This window comes from Alexandromys fortis, unplaced genomic scaffold, assembly GCF_014885135.2.
Source record: "Alexandromys fortis isolate MF-2015 unplaced genomic scaffold, M_Fortis_MF-2015_v1.1 scaffold_21, whole genome shotgun sequence".
Taxonomy (NCBI): domain Eukaryota; kingdom Metazoa; phylum Chordata; class Mammalia; order Rodentia; family Cricetidae; genus Alexandromys; species Alexandromys fortis.
In genome coordinates, this window is record NW_026067905.1 from 12077575 (window position 1) to 12084235 (window position 6661).

The window sequence follows — 6661 nt, forward strand, 5'->3', positions numbered from 1 at the left end:
ACCAACGTGCCTGGTAGGAGAAGAAGGGCTTGCCTGGGAAGAGCTAGTTCAGCTGTCTCTGAGATTCTGCTACGCTGACATGAAGCGAAAACAAGTGGACTTTCCCATGGTTTTGTGATGCCCTCTCCCACATGGGCTCGCTTTCACCTCACAGCGAGGGAGCAAGGGCATCTCCCATTTTTACAAGCAGATTCTCAAAGCCCAGCAAGTCGTTCCAGGCTAATTTTATGGCCAGCGTGAGGCCCGCCAAAACTAGGAACTGTGTTCTGGTTCCAAGTTATTTTCTGTCATTCTTCTGCCCTTTGTTTTGACCTGTTCCCGTTCCCTTTGTTCTTGCCTTTCACAGGCATTTACATGCCATGCCTGTGCTCTTGGCGTGTTTACTTACCTCACCAAGGAAACAACATACTCCAGAAGCCTTGAGGGACCCATCAAGTCCACACGGCCTCTTCCTACACTGAGGTAAGTGGAGGCCAAACTGACCTTCCTCGCTGGCCAGAGGGGCTTTGTGAGCCACGAACTGCCCCAGGGAGGTACACAGTTTTCCGTCAACTGACTTTTCACATTGCCAGCTCTCTTTGTGGTAGGGACACCTCCATTCCCGGAGGCGCAATGGCCTTAGTGACTATAGGCTGTTCCCTGGAGGATGTTGTATGACTGGTTCTGAACTAGGGGATGGGAATGAGGAAGCAGAGGCCAGAGAAGCAATAATGGGACTGTTGAGCAGAAATCCAGCAGAGAATCAGAGACAAGCACAGAGAGAACATAAGTGTGTCACATGATCTTAACCCAGTTCCTGTCCCCAATGCCTTTGCTACTTGCTGGTGTATTTGGAGTTAACGGAGAGGGAGCGGTCATATGGGAATAAGACAGGGCAGGGACATTCCACATAGAGGCTGCTCTGGGAAATTCTCACTAGATTAGGGATTGATGGGGGTTTACGTCAGCAAGACATGGCTTTCTTGAGCTGCAGAGACATGTCTGTCAAGAGGCCCTGTGTCTAGTTAGGGTTCTTATTGTGATGAAACACCACGGCCAAAGCAAGTTAAGGAGGAAAAGGTTTATCTGGCTTATGCTTCCACATCACTGTTCATCATCGAAAGAAGTCAGGACAGGAACTCAAGCCGGGCAGGAACCTGAAGACGGGAGCTGATGCAGAGGCCATGGAGGAGAGCTGCTTACTGGCTTGTTCCCACTTGTTCAGCCTGTTTTCTTACAGAAGCCAGGACCCAGGCGAGGGTTGGCACCACCCACAGTGGGCTCTCCCCTGTCAATCACTAGTTAAGAAAATGTCTTACAGGCCTACCTACAGCCATATCTCATGGAGGCATTTTCTCAATTGAGGTTCCCTCCTCTCAGGTGACTTTAGCTTGTGTCAAGTTGACATAAAACTAGCCAGCACACCCGCTTGGTGTCCATTCTTCTTTTCAGTCAAAATCAAGTCTATTTCCTCCACTATTGTTTAGTTGGGTACATTTGTCAACGTCGGAAATTTAACTTAGAAAATCTAGAACTCCAGAAAAGGAGTCACCATGGGGGAAAAAGAAGAACATGACTAGAGACCTGGGAAACTGTGGACCAAGCAGTCTGGGGAGATAAATTACATGGTTGCAGAAGCTGGGACTGCAGCCAGAGGAAGGAGCTATTGCTCTGCAGAAGAGGCAATGAACAATTCCCCTCAGCAAAGCAGAAGACCATGTTAGCAAAGTCAGAAATACCCAGCCTCCCCAGGGCTGCGAGTGTTGGTGCTGATCAGCCCCTATCTGAAGCCACCAACCCTGAGCGACACAACAGTAGTGGTGTTCGTCATCAGGTGGTCCAGAGTTGCCAAACACAATTCCATATCCTCAGCCCCTCCGAGCTCATGGAAACCTATGCCAGGGACGCTCCCACCTGTGACAGAGACCTAGCCCGGGCCAGCCTGTCTTCTCAGAGGTCTTTTTGTCTACACTACTCACACCCCATGGCTCAGCTGCAAACACCAGCATTACCCATAAACACTGGGGAGAAACTTTCATTTTTATCAGCTGCCGTTTAGATTTCAGAGTGCATTTTACATCTCATTTCACTTGACATCCGAGAAGGCGGTGGCATGCCAACTGAGCTGTAAGGCGAACTTGCCTGTGATAATGGGGAACAGCCTAGCAAAGACAGCAAGGTCAGCTGCTTGGCACTCCCTGTTCTGCGCACTGTGTCTACCAGGCTGGTTCAGGATCAACTCCTTGTTTCCCCCAAGGACCATCAGACTGTCAGGGGGATCAAGCCCATGCTTTGTGGCAGTCAATCAACAGGGAACCCCACAAATGCATATGAAATAAATGGATTCGAAGAGGCAAGCTGATATTTGTGATGAGCGCCAGGCAACTTCACGCTGAACCATCGGCCTAAGTTCAGTGCTTTTATCTCTTCTCAGAAGGGTCTAGAATTTTTTTTTTCTGTGTGGCTGGAAGGTTTTGTATAGAAAATTTTGTGCCAATTAGAGTGAGTTAGGTATGCTGCAGGAACAAGCATCCCCCAGTCCTAGGCGGGATATAACATGTTTAATTCATTTGAGGTCACAGCAGATCTTCTTTGGGTTCAGGCAGCTCTTCAGGGCAACTTTCCTTGTTATTGACTCAGTACCACAACCATTCATAACTCTCTATCAGGACACATCTCCATGAATGTCACAGCAGGCGAAGAGCAAGTAAGTGCTTCCCTCTAAAGTGACATGTAACACGTTTAATTTGCCACAGTAAGTCCCCTGACCACACTGAACTCTAAGTCAGCAGGTGCGCCAGGTATTGGTTCCTCTAAGATAAACTGCCACTGAACTTACACTTTTGACAACAATTTCTGACTTTACCTGATTCTGTGGGTCAGCTGGACAGCTCTTTTGCTGGTTTTTCTTGGGCTTATTTTGACAGCTGTATTTGGCTGGGCAATTGGGGTTGGCCTGGAGAAGCCACGATGCCCTCGTTCACGTGTGTAGCCGCTGCCTGGGTACCTTGGTTGCTTTTCCTCCTCTAGCAGGCTCAGTTCACCTCCGTACGCAAAGGTCCCAGGACAGTTGTTCCAAAAGGACAAAGGCAAAAGCTGTAGAATTTCTTAGGCCCAGGCTCCAGAATTTATACACCACTGCCGTGTCTTATTGGCAAAGTCTAGTAGCAAATCCAGCCCAAGTTCAAGGTTCGGAGAAATGATTTCCTAGGGTAGTTTTTATCATCGCCATGTTTTTGCCTGTTACATCAGACATGTACACAACGAATTCCTGCTTTTTGTGTTCTACAACGTCACCATAAACTCTGAATTAAAAATACCAAGTCATTGCTTCTGGAGAAACAGAGTGTGTTCCTGCAAGCCTCTGGCAGAAAACCACTGTAACTCATCAGCTCTCCAACCTCGCATTACTTCTATTTAAGGTTATCTTATCTAATACATATCACTGATTTCATAAACTTCCAAACTCACAGCCAACTCAGCCCACAGCCATTCAGCCCACTGAAGTCTCGCCCATCAGAGCTTGCCCACATGCATGTCCTCAACAGGAACATTTGTGAGACAAGGAGCACCAACAACAAGCGTTCTGTCACTAACTGCACTACACTCGTTAACAGTGTAAGAGCCGAGCCGAGATGGCAAAATGTCGCTCTGCCGTGTGCACAGCTGCGTGCCTACGGCTCAAACTGTTTACCACTCTACATTGTCCCAAATGATTGCAAAAGCAACATGAGCCCTAGGTATTGATTTTGAGATTACACATTAATGTTTACAAGGAGACAAGTCCACAAATGCAGAGCCCATAAATAACAAGAATCAACTGTACAGGGAAAACAGATAATGGTGAGAAATACGACATATTTTATTTGCTTGCCGGGTCATCTTTGCTTGAAAGTAGACATTTTATATAATGTGACAATTCTGAAAGTCCTGTAATCTAATTCTCCATCCACCTTGGGTTTGCTTTGATGTTTGCTATTATTTAGTCACTATTCTGAGCCAGGAAATTCTTTCTCTCTCTCACCTTCTCTCACTGTCTTTTTCTCTGTCCCTCTCAGAGACCCCTGAGAACCCAGAACCTCAAACATGCCAGGCAAATGCTCCATATCCCCAGCCCCTGAACCCAATTTCTTTGTCTTGCACGTCCATTGAAGTCTGCACAGGTAGCCAGCTTAGTGGCATGCTGACGACTGGAACCCATAGGTCACCTGGTCTTGGCTGTTGGCGTTGTATAAGCATTGGGGCATGCCATTGGCAGCAGCTGGGCACTGGCTGATCTGCCTTAGCTTTTACTTCCTCCCTTTTGGGAATCTATATAAAAATGCAGTCTTTGTTTAAGAAGCCCCAAGGCAATCTAAAACAAACAAGCAAAGCTTTGTTACACAGCACATCCATTCTACAGGTGTAGAAACTGAAATCAATAAAAGATTAATAACTGACCCAAGGGCACCCAGAGAGCATACAGTGACCCCAGGATGAAAACCAGGTAGTCTGACCCCAAAGGCCGCAGAGTGAAACGCTTTGCCTTGTTGTTGAGGAAATAGGTTTAGAAAGGTTAAAATGCTGGCGGTCACTCAGCTGACAGGGGTAGATCTGCCTGGACCCCAAACACATCCAGTTCTCCACTGTTAGCCCAAGCCACTGATGAGCCACCAGGAGAGAGGACCAGGGGTGGACGGCAAGGGTCAGGTTGAAAATGCCTGGAGAAGGTCCACTGACCAAGTAAAGCTTCTGGAGAGGTCGTCTGAATGTCACCAAATGAGCAAAGTGATAGAGATTCAGAGAGACACGGGCTTGCCAGTGTTTGGAGCAGGCTTAAGATCCTGTTAGGCACACGCTGTATACTGCTATTACAAGAAATAATATTAAAAGTTGCATTTCTGCTGGACATGATGGTGCATGCCTTTAATCCCAGCACTCGGGAGGCAGAGGCAGGTGGATCCCTGTGAGATGGAGGCTAGCCTGGTCTACAGAGCGAGTCCCAGGCCAGCAGAGACTGGAGAATGAAAGCCTGTCTCAATAACAAACAGCAGAAGCTGCGTCTGATGAAGGTGAGTCCTTTTCGTTCACTTTCTCACTGAGCTCCTGGACCCCAGGCCCCTCCAGTCAGCCAGCAGGCCCTGAGCAGACGCTCCCACCCTCACGAGGGCCAAGATGGATGAAGTCCTAGTGAAGCCCACATCTGCGGTTCCGTGAGCCTGTCCATTTCCCTTTCCTTTGTCAGTTATTTTCCTTGGCCCTGAATGATCCTAATGCTGTTGTCATTGAGAACTCAGCCTGTAGGTGCCCATTGTCATTACAGATCTGGAGGAGTTCTCAGTCCAGCCGGGGCTCCCTTCCTGGTGCTCAGAGGACACACTCGAGAGGGTGTCGATGGAATTGCGGTTGGCTAGCCAAACAGAAGCAGAATTGAAGCCTGGTGACTTATCCAGTGCAGCCACAGCCACCCAGAGAGAACCTGCTGTTCGGTGTGCAGTTTGAGTTCATTAGAAAAAACCAAGACTCGGTGTCAGCAGCTGGGGTAATTTAGCTCTGTCTAATGGTAGATGAGTAAGGCAGAAAACTCATGGTTGGACCTCAGGGCTCCCATAGGGACACGCCATCTGCTCCTTACTCCACAGTCAGGGGCCTCTCAGTGCAGTGGTTAGAGCGTACTCTTCATTTCTGGTACCCTACACAACTTCTGATGCCCCGTACCCATATACTAGCATGCTCATGCACATGTGTGAACATGTGAACATAAACAGAGAGAGGGAGAGAACACAGATGCCTCTGCCCTTCCCTTGGAACTTTCCCCAGCTTCTCCATAGGTCTTTCTTTAACATTATATTTGGAATTTTTTTCTGTCTGGTAAGATTAACAGATCTTTGAGAAAAATCAGGCTCATTTTTTTTAAAAAATAATATTTTAAGATTTTATTGATACTAATATTCTGTAAGATGATTCAGATCAAATTGCAAGAAATTCCAGGAACACAAACTGCCGGTTAACGTGAAGCCTTTTTCCTCCAGTTGTAAACACGCACATGATACAAGTCTTGACAGACAAAGCTGCTGTCTGTTTGTGTTGGGCAGGAATCTCTCATTTTGAGGAATTCGTGTTGGAGAACTTTTGGTGGTTGTGTTTGTCGCAGGACCCTATATTAATCCGTTCTCCTCAGCTCCCCATAGTGAGCTGCCATTGTGATTTCTCAGTGGAAGGGTCTTCTTGACTCTTCAAATGACTGTGACTCTTTCCATCAGCATCTAAGTCGTGCTGGCCTTTGCTCCATCGTGGCAAGCTCCGTTGTTTGTCTTCAAAGTGACACCTGGATAAGGGCCGTGCTTATTCAGAACCACCAAGAACCGTGGTAGTTTTTAATCTCAAAAATTACCAAGGCCAAAAGGGGCTTTCCTGAGGCAGCCCTATCTGTGGCAGGAACCCACCTGTCTCCCCCACTCCCCCGCAGAGAGGGCTTCTCTGTGTAACAACAGCCTTGGCCATCCTGGAACTCGCTTTGTAGACCAGGCTGATCTCAAACTCACAGAGATCCTACTGCCTCTGCCTCCCGAGTGCTGGGATTAAAGGCATGTGCCACCACCACCCGGCCCAGATGTTGTATTTAAAAATAGCCATAAACTCAGCTGTAAGAAGTAATAGAGAAGATGCCATTGTTCTTCACCCGGTTTCTTCCCAATGATGA

At 47.7% G+C, this 6661-nt stretch overlaps 1 long non-coding RNA gene across 1 annotated transcript; it reads left to right on the top strand.

Moving 5' to 3' along the window:
* The first annotated feature begins 4 nt into the window (after nucleotides 1–4).
* Nucleotides 5–5841, top strand: LOC126497382 (uncharacterized). Its single transcript, XR_007590595.1, has 3 exons — nucleotides 5–462; nucleotides 4895–5030; nucleotides 5282–5841. It is a non-coding gene; the product is annotated as an uncharacterized lncRNA (long non-coding RNA).
* The last annotated feature ends 820 nt before the right edge of the window (nucleotides 5842–6661 follow it).